The sequence below is a fragment of the Ochotona princeps genome, chromosome 7 (genome assembly GCF_030435755.1).
Source record: "Ochotona princeps isolate mOchPri1 chromosome 7, mOchPri1.hap1, whole genome shotgun sequence".
Taxonomy (NCBI): Eukaryota; Metazoa; Chordata; class Mammalia; order Lagomorpha; family Ochotonidae; genus Ochotona; species Ochotona princeps.
Window position 1 is genome coordinate 57,645,388 of NC_080838.1, and position 12,485 is coordinate 57,657,872.

General features: G+C 43.5%; 1 protein-coding gene across 1 annotated transcript in view; it reads left to right on the forward strand.

Annotated features, from left to right (window-relative positions):
- Window positions 1–11,103: 11,103 nt before the first annotated feature.
- SPARCL1 (SPARC like 1) overlaps window positions 11,104–12,485 on the forward strand; it is a 40,786-nt gene continuing 39,404 nt past the window's right edge. Inside the window, exon 1 of the mRNA XM_004590586.4 lies at window positions 11,104–11,266. The gene's annotated coding sequence lies outside the window, so the exon portion shown is untranslated. The remainder of the gene's footprint in view (window positions 11,267–12,485) is intronic.

Sequence of the window (12,485 nt, forward strand, 5' to 3'; positions counted from 1 at the left end):
CTTGCTTAAAAGGCCATGTCCGCCCTGCTGCTTGAAAAGCAGCATTCCTCCCAGACTGCTAGTAGTTTGTGTGAAAAGAGGAGGAGGCCGTCTCTATGCTGTTGCAGAAGGTTCCATGACAACTTCCTTCCTCCTGACCTTCAATTTCATCATCATCATCACATATTGACCCCCGGTCCAATCATCTACCAGGCAAAGCACTGTATAAGCATCAGTTCTTTTCAATGTATTTGCTCCATGAGGTCAATACCATCATTTTCATTAGATTGATAAGGACATTAAAAACACATAGAGCCAGGCCCAGCTCAGTAGCCTAGCAGCTAAAGTTCTCACCTTGTATGTGCCAGGATCCCTTATGGGCGCCAGTTCCAATTCAGCTCCATGCCTGTAGCCTAGGAAAGCAGTCAAGGAGGGCCCAAAGCTTTGGAACCCAGACTCCCGTGTGCAGAAGCTCCTGGCTTCAGATTGGCACAGCTCTGGCCATTGTGGCTGCTTGGGGAGTGAATCATCAGACAGAAGATCTTAAAAAGACACACACAAGGTATTGAAGATTTCTTTGCACACCCCTCCTAAAACTATTCTGTGCCTCAGCTATTGACATATGCTTTGTTAGAGTTATAAACCAGGTTAGACTATCCTAAAATCTGCCAAGATCAGTAAAAATTATGCTTCAACACTACAAGCTGCTAAATACTAAAATGAAAATAGACACGAGACAGCTGAATAGTACCCTATAGCCATTTTAAGGTGTATAGCAGCTGGTTGTGTACAAACTAAAATAGAAATGTCAATGAAGTAGTCACAGGATGTGGTCAAGAACTTGCATTTTCTAACATACTGGTCACTCAATACCATGTCAATTGACTCCATAATGTTGTAAATTGTTGTTGATGTTATGTTGTGACTTTTCATTGGACAGGATGATATTCTGCCAGCTCTGCTTTTAGACCAGAGATAGTCTCCTCGAGAAACTGTTGAATTTATCTGGACAATAAGATGCTGGACTCTATGCACGGTACATGCTTGCAATGAAAGAATCTTGACTGGATTTGAAATGTAATACTGCAACAAAGTGGAGGAATCAACCATGGGGGGAGGGTACAGGAGGGGTTGGGGGAATCCCACAGCCTATGCAACTGTATAATGCAATGTAATTAATTTAAAAATAAAATGTAATTAATTTAATAAACACACACAGGTAAAATAATTTTTCCAAGGTCACACAACTCAGAGCAATACTACTGGGATTTGAATTCAGGTCTTTTTGACAAGCAATTCTCTACTTTTTATTCTTATTGTTTTTAAAGTTCTATTTACTTTTATTTGAAAGGCAGATTTTACAAAGAGAAAAGGAGAGACACAGACAGAGATCTTTCATTTACTAGTTATTTCCCAGTTCATATCACCCACTGGCAAAACCAAGCAGCAGAACAGAGTGTGGGCCGGGCCAGGTTCAATTGCAATACAAACCAGTACACATTACAGAATGCCAAGGTGAGGCGAGCCATACCAGATATGGGCACAGTGCCCAAACAGCACACGTGAGAGAACCAGGGAAGGAGGGGCAAAGCCGACAGGGGGATTGTGGGCTCCCCTGCTAGATAACCACTCCCAAAGGAGAGCGTGAGTTGGGATGGGGCAGACCAGACTAGGCAGGGCCACAACACCTGTGGGCCTCATGTGAGCTACACAAGGGAAGAGCCAGGGTGGGCTGACTGTCCCGACTGGTGCAAGCAAAAAGTACAGTGGGTGAGAGTTGGTTGGGCTTCGCCACAACTTCAGATGGCAGAGGCTGGCACTGGAGGCTGAATCTGTCAAGTTATACTCCAGAACCACCTGGAGAGTGCATAATCTGGGAGTGGCCTAGCAGGGAGATAGTGGGCACCTCCCTCTTGGGTTACCACTCTCACTGGAGAGCACAAAAACCAGGACAGGGCAGGCATGGCTAGACAGAAAGGCACCTGCCAGTATGTGTGTGGGCTGAACAGTAGGTTGGTTGGGCTGAACTAGGATTCAATGCCCATTGACATGTACAAGAGCTGAATGGGATGTGGGACAGACTGGACAAGCCTACGGCACATAGTGGCAAGCATGGGAACCAGGATAGGGGGCAAGCCTGGTGGGGGTTGTGGGGAGTCATCCCAACTAGGCTACAGCTCCCACTGGTTTGCGTGAGGACCAACTATGAAGTGGGTAGGATCAGGCTGGACTCTAACACCCATTGGTTTGCATGGAGGACAGGGCTGGAAACAGGACTGACCGAGCAACTGCAACCATCAACATGTGTGTAAGCTGATTGGGGCAATGGACTGTGCCAGACCCTGTACTGGCAAGCACACACAAGAATCAGGTCTGGAAACATCCTAGATGAAGTTTCTTTGGAGATCCCTCCAACTGAACTGCTGATCTCAGAACCCTAACCAAGAAGAGACTATGTCAGCCAGTGGATTCTGAATAGATTTCATCATGCTTGGAACAGCAAGATTGGCAGCAATCCAGAACTGTTGAACTACCAAAACTGCTTGAGCAGGACCCTCAGGGAGCGCACCTCACAATTGGGGATCTGGGATGGGTGGGAGGCTGGGTGGGGCTTTTCCCTTTGTTTCTTCCCTGACCCCAGATGCAGGGAAAAAAATGATGATATTAGTGTGGAAAAAAATGATAATAGTACCAAATTAATTTTCTAAAAAGTAAAGATTTATTTTTATTTGAAATCCAGATTTTACAAAGAGAAAAGGAGAGACACAGACAGCGATATTTCATTCACTGGTTATTCTCCAAATGGCCACAATGGCCACAGATGAGCTGTTCTGAAGCCAGGAGTCAGGAGCTTCTTCTGGTTCTCCCATGTGTGCATGGGACCAAGTATTTGGGCCATCCTCTACTGCTTTCCCAGGCCACAAGCCAGAGAGCTGGATGGGAACTGGAGCATCTGAGAAATGAAATAATGCCCCAATGGGATGCTGGCACTTGATGTGGAGGATTATCTTGCTATGCTTCTTTCAGGAAAAACAATGAACTCTTCAGGCTGAAATTCAGCAAGATAGGTCTTGTACTTTGGCAATGGATTTGATGGTCTCTGTTCATGGCAAATATCATCAAACTAGACACCTGTAATCTTTTAACATTGATTAAATCTTTTTAGAGGAAAAAAACACAAAATTTTTTGCTATTATGAAGAAAGACCTTAGGGATATATGTAAAGTAGCAGAACCTTAATGAGCATCTACTCATCCACAGGTGCAAAATATTATCACGAACTGGGATCAGATTAAATTGATACTGGGTTTTTCAGTATTTTCAGGAGAGAACAGTATTTATTAGTGTTTATTAAAGTCATCAGTTTCTGTCCTGAGGCCACTGAAACTTTTCTTCTTTGGCTTTCAGCTCTGTTTCTTTGAAACAGCTCTCCCCTCCACCCTACATTCAGGCATTCTTATCTGGGTCTTCTCAGGGATCTCTCATGCATCTCCAGCTGTTGTCTCCCACTGTGCATTGTCCTGCTGTTTCTCCCTTGGGGATATCCTCCTTCTGAAAATCCACATGATGTCAGCTCTGGCCTGAAGCACACAATCATACCACGTGTCACCAGGCCTTTCCCTTCCTGCTAAGCCCCACTAGTTTGCTCGTGATCGCCACCTCCATTGGGCACGTGAGGATGCTAGCTGCCACCCACATCACCATGTACTGTGACTCTGCCACTGAATCCCACTACCATAGCCACCCTGAGGGTGCCCACTGTGTGCTGTTGCCCATGTCTGGAACATGCCAAAGACTGAGATGCCATAGCCACTCTGTATTCACATACCAACACCTGCTGTGCTTTATGCTACACAGAATGACATGGGTATAAAGCAAAGATGTCTGTGCCTTGTATTTCTTTGAGATTCCTTTGAAATGGCTCATTCCATCTAATTCTAGAGTTTTTCCCTTTCCAGGCTGCAATTGGGTCTATTGAGAGCTGGACCGGAGTCAGATCCGATATTTTCTATTCCTCCAAGAACTACATTACTAAGCTATTCTTGCCTGCCTAGCTTCCTGTTCACTGGAACTAAGCCCTTCTCAAAAAGTCTATCTTGTGTCATTGTTTGCTTGTTTCATTGGCAGAGAATTCTGTCCTAGGATGAATCATGCCTAGAGTTTCATACATGCCCAATTTAAACAATGAAAATCTGAGATTTTCTGAGCAGATGGTACTGAGATGAGACTTGGGGCTTTATGCTGGAATGGATTAGAAATGTTGGGGTGGGATGAATGTAGTTTACACATGGGAGAGATGTAAATATTGGAAGGCAGGGAGTAGACTAATATGGGATGAATTGTGACCCCCCTCTCCGGAAAAAAAATCATGGTCATGCCTCAACCCCTTCTTTATGGAAAGGTGATCCTATTTGAAAATAGGTCTTTCCAGATGTAATAAAGTTATGATTAGGTCATAATGGATGGCAATGAACTGCAGCTCAATGACTGGCACTCTTACAAGAGAATGTATGGATTCAGAAGACAGAAGACACACACACGAGAGAGATCTCTGCAAAGATGGAGGCAGAGAGCTGTGTGCTACAGCTTGTGCCAAGTAACATCCCCTACATTTCTGGGAGTCACCAGGAGTCAGGCAAAGATAAGAAAACATTCTTCCCCATAGCGTTCAGAAGCAGCACTGCCGGCTGACATCTTTGTTTCACATTTTTACCCTCAAGTTCACCAAGAAAACAAGCTTCTGAAGTTTGTGCTGATTTATTAAGACAGTCCTAGGAGCCCAGGGCACAACTCTCACAACAGTAAAATAAGCATGGGATTCTGTCATTTATTGGAGCCTTTCAAGCAGCTACCTCTTATTTTTATCTGATTTTCTTTTCTATCCTGCTCTTTATTTCTTCTCCCTTCCTCCTTTCATCAAACCTAGCTTTAAAAATATTTTTTCCATCTTTTCCCTAAAATTTTTTCCAACAGAATCTGCTAATCTTCCATCCCTAATTAAAATCTACTTTTTGAGGGGAAGGAAGAATTCTGTGGCACAACGAGTTAAATTGCCACCCATTGTGTCCATTCAAGTTTCAGCTACTCCACACTTTGAGTCCAGCTGCATGCTAATTCATCTGGGAAGTAGCAGGTGATGGCTCAAGTATTTAGGCCCCCACCATCTTTATGGGAAGCTCAGATGGAATTTTGGGCTCCATGTGGCCATTTGGAGAGTGAACCAACATACAGGAGAAGTGTGTGTGTGTGTGTGTGTGTGTTTGTGTGTGGCCCTCTTGCTCTATCAGTCTGCCTTTCAGATAAACAAATGAAACAAAATAAAATGGCCATTAAAAGTCAGCTTTCTACTAGGACAGGGGCTGGGGTGGCTAGACAGACACTCAACAGCATCTGTGTGGGCTGCATAGTGGAGCTGGTTAGAGGGAACAAAGCTTTAATACCCATTGACATGTACGAGAGCCGAATGGGGTGTGGGACAGACTGGACTACTGATACACATACTGGCAAACCAGGGTAGGGGGCAGGTCTGGTGGGGGTTATTGTGGGTCACTCCAACTAAGCTGCAGCTCCCACTGGTTGAAGGGCCGAGTATGTGCAGGGCAGAACCAGGCTGGACTGCAATACCCATTGGTTCCAGTGCAAGTCGGGACTGAAAACAGAACCAACCCAGCGATTGCAACCACCAGCTGATCAGGGCAATGGACTGTGCCGGGCCCTGTACTTGCTAGTAGATACAAGAATCTGGTCTGAGGACACCTCAGACAAAGTTTCTTTGGAGATCTCCCCAATCGAAATGCTGGACTCAGAACCCTAACCACCAAAAGACAGAAGACAGAACAGGTTAATCAACCATCTCAGCTATATGTTGGCAGCGAAATACGGGCAAACGGAGACGCTATGATGGACTATGTCAATCAGTGGATTCTTCAAAGACCTCATCGTGCTTGGAGTGGCAAGACTGGCAGCGATTCATAACTGGTGAACCATCAAAACCACTTGAGCAAGAACCTCGGAGCATGCCCTACATCCAGGACCTGGGGTGGGTAGGAAAAGGGTAGGCCTTCTCCCTTAATACCCCCCTTTAAACATGAAGGAAACAATATGGGAATAATAGTCTTACCCACTTCCTATAGCCCTTGAACCTTTTTACCCTAATTAACTATGTAAAGATTTCAAAAATATAATTAAAAAATAAATTAATTTTTTAAAAGTCAGCTTTCTAATTATCTTACTTCTGATTCCTCCTCTGGGTGGGAAGAACACACCTCCTACCTCAGGCTTGGTCACATGACTTGCTCTGGTCATGAAACACAGACAAAAGTGAAGTTTATCACAACCAGGCAGTTGTAACAAGCAGACAGTTTGCACCTGTCTTTTGCTTCCACCAAGAAAACAGCTCCACCATCCTATTCCAGAGTGAAGAGATAGAACTGAACTGCAACACATCTTCAAAAACCATGGGGCTTAAAGAGCAAACAAACAAAACCCTAATACTTAGAGGCTACAGTAAAACCTACCCTGGCAGATGCTCTCCATACTCATCCTAACCTTCAATGGCAACGCCACCCAGTGCTCCCTTTCACCCACTGATGAAAGCCAAACTGCTTAAGCTGGTTTCTAAAATCAATCCAGCCCTAACCTGTATTTCTCCCATTGCAAGTATTTCTTCTGCTCCAAATTATTTCTACAAAAATGAAAGTGAATTACAGCAGCCACGGTATACTTGGCAGTTCCTTGTGTTCATTTTATTACTCTTGTTAACTTGTTCCCTGTGTGCTAAACCTGTGCTGAACATCTGATGGGAGCTGTGGCTAAGCCTATAGAAGTACTGCCAGGGAGAGCCAGCACTGTGGCCAGTGGGTTAGGTCCCTGACTATAATACCAGCACTTCATATAGAATGCTGGTTCAAGTCTTGGCTACTCTACTTCAGATCCAGCTCCCTGTTAATGTGCCTGGGAGGGCAGGGGAGGATGGTCCAACTGCTTGGGCCCCTATCTTCCATGTGGGAGATGCCTAGCGAGTGAACCAACAGATTGAATATCTCTCTGTCTCTTCTGTCACTCTGCCTTTCAAACAAACAAATGAAATTACAAAAAAAAATACTAAAGAACAAGAAAAAGGGCTGACAGAGATGGCTACCACTAACTCCTGAAAGACCCTGCAGTCAAAAACTGCAGCTGTGTGTTCATGACCAAGATTGAGCTGAGCAACCTGCTGGAGTGCCGTGTAAGGATCTGATGGTCATTCTGAGACTCAGGGAAGATTGCACAGCAGATGAGCCAGGACTGAGACTCAAGTGCAGGATTCAGAATCAGACCTACAGAGAGTCCATGATTAAGGTCAAAAAGACATGATGAAGTGCTATGCACTGAGGAGCTGCCCCAGTATATTGAAATACTAACCCTGCCCAAAGTAGTTGTATTTAGTCAGGGCCCTGAAAAGAGATATTAAGATTCAATGATGTCCTAGGTTGAGGACATAGTCCAACAGGATGCCTCCTTGGAAGAGGAAGAGGCACAGATGCCTACAGGCAAAAGGGAGGAAACGTGTGGATCTGGTAGAAGGCAGCCACCAGCAAGCCCATGGGAAAGGTCAAACCAGCCAACACGTGGACTAACAGCCTCCAGAATGGTGAGTGAATAAACCTCCGTTGGGTAAGCCACCCAGGCTGTAGTATTCTGTGGTGGTAGCTCTCGAAAACCGGCACAATCAGTTCGCAGGAACAACAGGGCCTTACAGGCCAAATCCTGGCCAAGATTGCTAGAGACATTTGTCACTGCAGATTCCCTTCACCCACAATGCCTTCCTACCCAGGGTTCTCACTAGTCCACTGAGATCATATGACCTCTGACACTGGGTGTATGTGTCACAGGCAGAAACTGTGATATTTCTCTAATGACTCAACTCAAGACTTGCGCCATGAGTCACAAAGCAGCTCATTATGTGCTTGGGGTTGAATGCGTTCATCCCTCAACATCCACAGAGGTCTGGTTCCAGAACACCCTGACCCTTCCATAGAGGGCAAATGCTCAATAGTGTGATCTTTGCACAAAATCTAATGCATCCTTCTTTATACTTGAAATCATCTCCAGCTTATTTATAATCCAATATAATGCAAATGCTCTGAAAATCATTGTATACTGTAATATAGCTTAGAGAATAGTTGACAAGGACATAAGTCTGTATGCATCCAATACAGATAAGGGTTTTCATTTTGGGTTTTCATTGTGCATTTGTGCCTGATTGGATCTCCCTATGCAGAACCCATGTACACTGGACCAACTGTACAGAATTATCTGGTTTTACTTGAATTAGGACTTTTTTCACCTCATAGAAATTCTGGGTAGAGCAGGAGATGAAGAAAGAGGGGTTCCTGGGAGGCTTTGAGAGCCAACTGGGGCTTTCATCTACTTCCCAAAGCAAATATTAACACTGAAGAGTTAAAACAAAAATCCAAATTAGATGCTAGCATTTGTCAGTGCCTCTGACCCACGCCGTCGTGATATGGTCCAATACTGATACAAGTTCTTTGTCCAAATTCTCCCTTCACATTTGGAGACTGCACACATTTGTGAATCTGATCGACAGCTCCATCTGGTAGGTGGGTGGTGTTGTGGGTTTATTGTCTTCAGCTCCATGAGCTATAAACTGTTTTGGAAATGACAGTTTTAGAAACAATAACAGCCTGGACATCTGCCAATGAATATTCCCAAAATAAAGTCATGCTTAAAAGACATTGTGAGTTCAAGGGTCTTTTGTCTATTTTTTAATTCACTTTCATGCAGTTACAAGAAACAGTGGATCTTTTAAATCCTGCTATAGGTTAATAAGGAAGCCTGTGAAAATAAAACTTTGCCACAAATGAACTTTTATATTTGAGAGATGGACCCAGTTTGCTTCGTCAAATTCTACATTGACAGTTCATATAAGAAATTTTATTTTTATTATTTCATAGACACCAAAAACATCCACTTTGGTATTGGGACAAAAGTTTGTGTTGGTCAAATCTTTTTCCCATATTCTTCTAGCTAAAACTTCCTCTCACTAAATTGGCATAACTACCTGGAATCATCTCCGATAAAGCGTAAATGCTAGTTAGAACAAAAAGTGAGAATGTCTAATCCCGAAGAGAATTCCCTTTAATCTTTGGGAATAATCCTCAGACCCACTTCTCCCACGTACCCTGCAATAGCCTTTGCTACTCCAGGGCCCTGGAAGAGACAGCTGGGGAAGCGGGGCCTGTGTCTCCCACACCCCTGTCACCAGATGTGCACAGACACAGCCCATCCCTTCATGCTTCCTTTGAGGAGGTGGCTCCCACGCCAGACTGTGCCTGAAGAAAAACAACACATTGTCTAGGGTAAAGAAAGGAGGACGTCACGTCCTTTCCTCCCGTTGGGAGCAAGTCATCCTGATCCTAGCGCGTGAGATGGCTCCCAGCTGCATTGCGACTCACTTTTGGTTCCTAGGCAAACTGCCCAGTTTCCTCTGCTCCTGAATTCCCCCAACTGCAAACTAGAGATAATTCTGGTTACCCTTCGCTTGCTGTGTTTGGTGTTCAGATAACAAAGGGTGCAAATGTCTCTAAAGTGCTCTGAAAAAGTTGGCTGAGGTTGTGTTTGTACAGAATTGCAGGTGGTACTGGGGTGGGATGGGATAGGGGCATATTTCTATTTTGTTTTGAATCACATTGTTTAACTTTTGGTCAACCTTTGCCCTAGATTTAGAAAAACTTATTTTAATTGCAACCACTCAAGTAATGTTAATGTCGTATTCGCAACATGCAAAGCTCTGTGTTAGGCACCTGGAGAACAGAAATCAGTCGCTTCCTCTACCTTCAAGGAGTAAGCCACGTGCTCAGGAAAAGCTGTGATACACTTACTGTTATGGTGGAATAGCCCAAGTTCTGTCTTTAGTCAAAGTAACTGATTTTGTTACTACTCAGCCTCCCTCAATTTTTGTTTCCTTTTATGCAAATCAATACAGCTACTGTACATGAGTGCCTACTAGGATAGCAGAGAACATTCTATGTGGCTGACTTATTTTCACTTACTTAAAACTCAGAAGAATGGTCTGATATAGATAGTATTATCATTTTCATATTTGCTTCTGCATCTTACAGATAAGGGCCCTGAAGCTGCAAGGGGTATGTAACTTGCCCAGCGTCATGCAGTTCAGGGAATGAAAGGGCCAGGATGCAAGGCCCAGCTACCTAACCACCACACTTGCAGACTTCGCACCACACTACACTACTCCTCAAATGGGAACACCGTAAATGGGATTATACTTGGGAGGAACAAGGCTTGTGGTGCATAAAAAGCTGTTAGCATGGTGTCTGACACATAATTAATTAGCAGTAAAGTGTGGAAGTAGCAGCAGAAGAAAAAGGATGTGTATATAAATAATAAGTGAAAAGTAAGCCCCCACCTCTTGTCACATTGCGTGGGAAACTTCTTATAGACCAACCACTCAACATGGGGTCACAGCAGGCAGCTGCAGCAGGAGTAGAAAAATCTGTGAACTGCAACATCTCTGTAAAGGCGGACAAGTCATCTGCGCTGTAACGAGCAAGGGCACACATGCACACACATTTTTGAAGCTGGTTCAAAGAAAGGATGAAGTGTTTGCCCTGTCTGCTGTTAAAATCCAGACACCCGGTGAGAATAGCACTGCAAAAGTACAACTCCTCCCCATTCTCCTCCCCCCTCCTATTAAATCCCTAACCCCAGTTTCCTTTAGGAAGAAACAACAGCATGGAGCTTTTTTCAAAGTCTTAAAATAACCCCCCCTCCAAAGGGATCTTGCTTACAAAACCTTACAGAGTTGTTTGAAAAAAAAAAATGCATGCAAAGCCAAATGCTTATATTCTAGCCAAGTTAGGAGAGTCAGAGCAAGAGCTTCCAGGGAAGGGCCGTTAACTCCATCCACGCCAGCAAAATTTGCTGTTTCTCTTTGGGTTTGCATTTTCTGGACCGCAGATCTCACCCTCCCAGAGAAACCCAGAGATCTGCAACCAAAATGCTGACAGCCTGAAGTACCCGCTGGTGCCGACCTCCGAATTCTCCTCTGTCACTTCAGACTCTGCCTGGTTGGCAGAACAGCAGCATTTCAACTCCAACAGCCTTGAATGTGTTTCTGGGCAAAGAAGCAGAGCTAACGAGGGAAGAGATTTAAAGAGTTTCTCCTGGGTATTTGTCCAACTTTGATTTCCTGGCTGTACGCAAAGAGGGGATTCAACTTCCATCTTCAACCAGGACTCAGCTTGCTCCAGTCAGCTACCTGAAGGTAAATTTTCATAAATGCATAGTCTCATCTAATTCAATTTCTTTAGCTGATTTGCATGACCTGGTAAAACTAATGCTTTGCCTAAAATGATAAAAAGTCTTTTGTTGACGAAATATCCTTTTGCAGAATTTAGACAGAAAGCTACTAACAGAGAATTTTATCATTTGTCTTCATATTTCTTTTCTTCCTTCAACATTAAACCATAAGCAGTAATAAATGGCAATGGCTTTAATACAGACCAAGCATAGAAATCCAAAACTGTTGTTAGCCTGGGTTGCATTTTATATTTATTGAGTCTGAAATGTTTTACTAAAGTAAAAGAAACTAAAAGGTAAGTCATTTTTTAACTTTCAAATCATAATTTTTATATATTTCGGTGTTTAAATTGTCTAAAGTTATTTAATCATCATTGTAGTCCTAATCTGTACCTCCATGTGGAAATGAGATATTTTGCTTTTCCAAACCAAAAGAAAACACCTATATTAATATGCCCTAATTTAATTAAATTCAAGTTATTGTGACTATTATAGCTTTACTAATTAACTCTTACTGCTTTATAACTTTCTCTTGCCTCCTACTATTCTTTGATAGTATATTTATACACTGAGACAAAATTTCTCTAATTCTCCATGATGTTTCATTTAGAAACGCCAAAGCAGGGGAGAGTTGCATTACAGCACTAGAGAGATGATGGTGGCTGTAACAAGGGGAGATGCTGTCCTAACAGCAATGAAGCCAGTCTTGCTTACTCACTCCTGCAGCTCCTGAAGGTCATCGTGCAGGAGAAATCCCTGCTTTCATCTGTAGATCAATAGTGCTGAAACCCTACACCCAGAGGGACCGCAGGGAGAACATCTCCTCTGCACCGCCTTTCATCTGGAAAGAGGTTAAATATGTCACCTTGGCAGACTATCTGAGCTTGCCCCTGGCCCAGGGCCAAAGCACACTGAACAGAAATGTTCACCAGGTCCACTTCAGCAGAACACTTTCTGCAAAAACGCCCCCTCTCTCATGGATACCAGCTTTCTCATTTCATGGTTACAGCTATTATAAACTATGGCTATTAAACAAAAGCCATTAGCATTAAACAAAAGGGAGGATCTCTAAATATGTGTTTCTGATCAGAGAGCAGAACCTAGCAAAGCAGTACAGTCTATTTCACCTACTTATATCCAATCAACAAATGGTGTTTACCACATTGGGGAAAAGAATATGGATG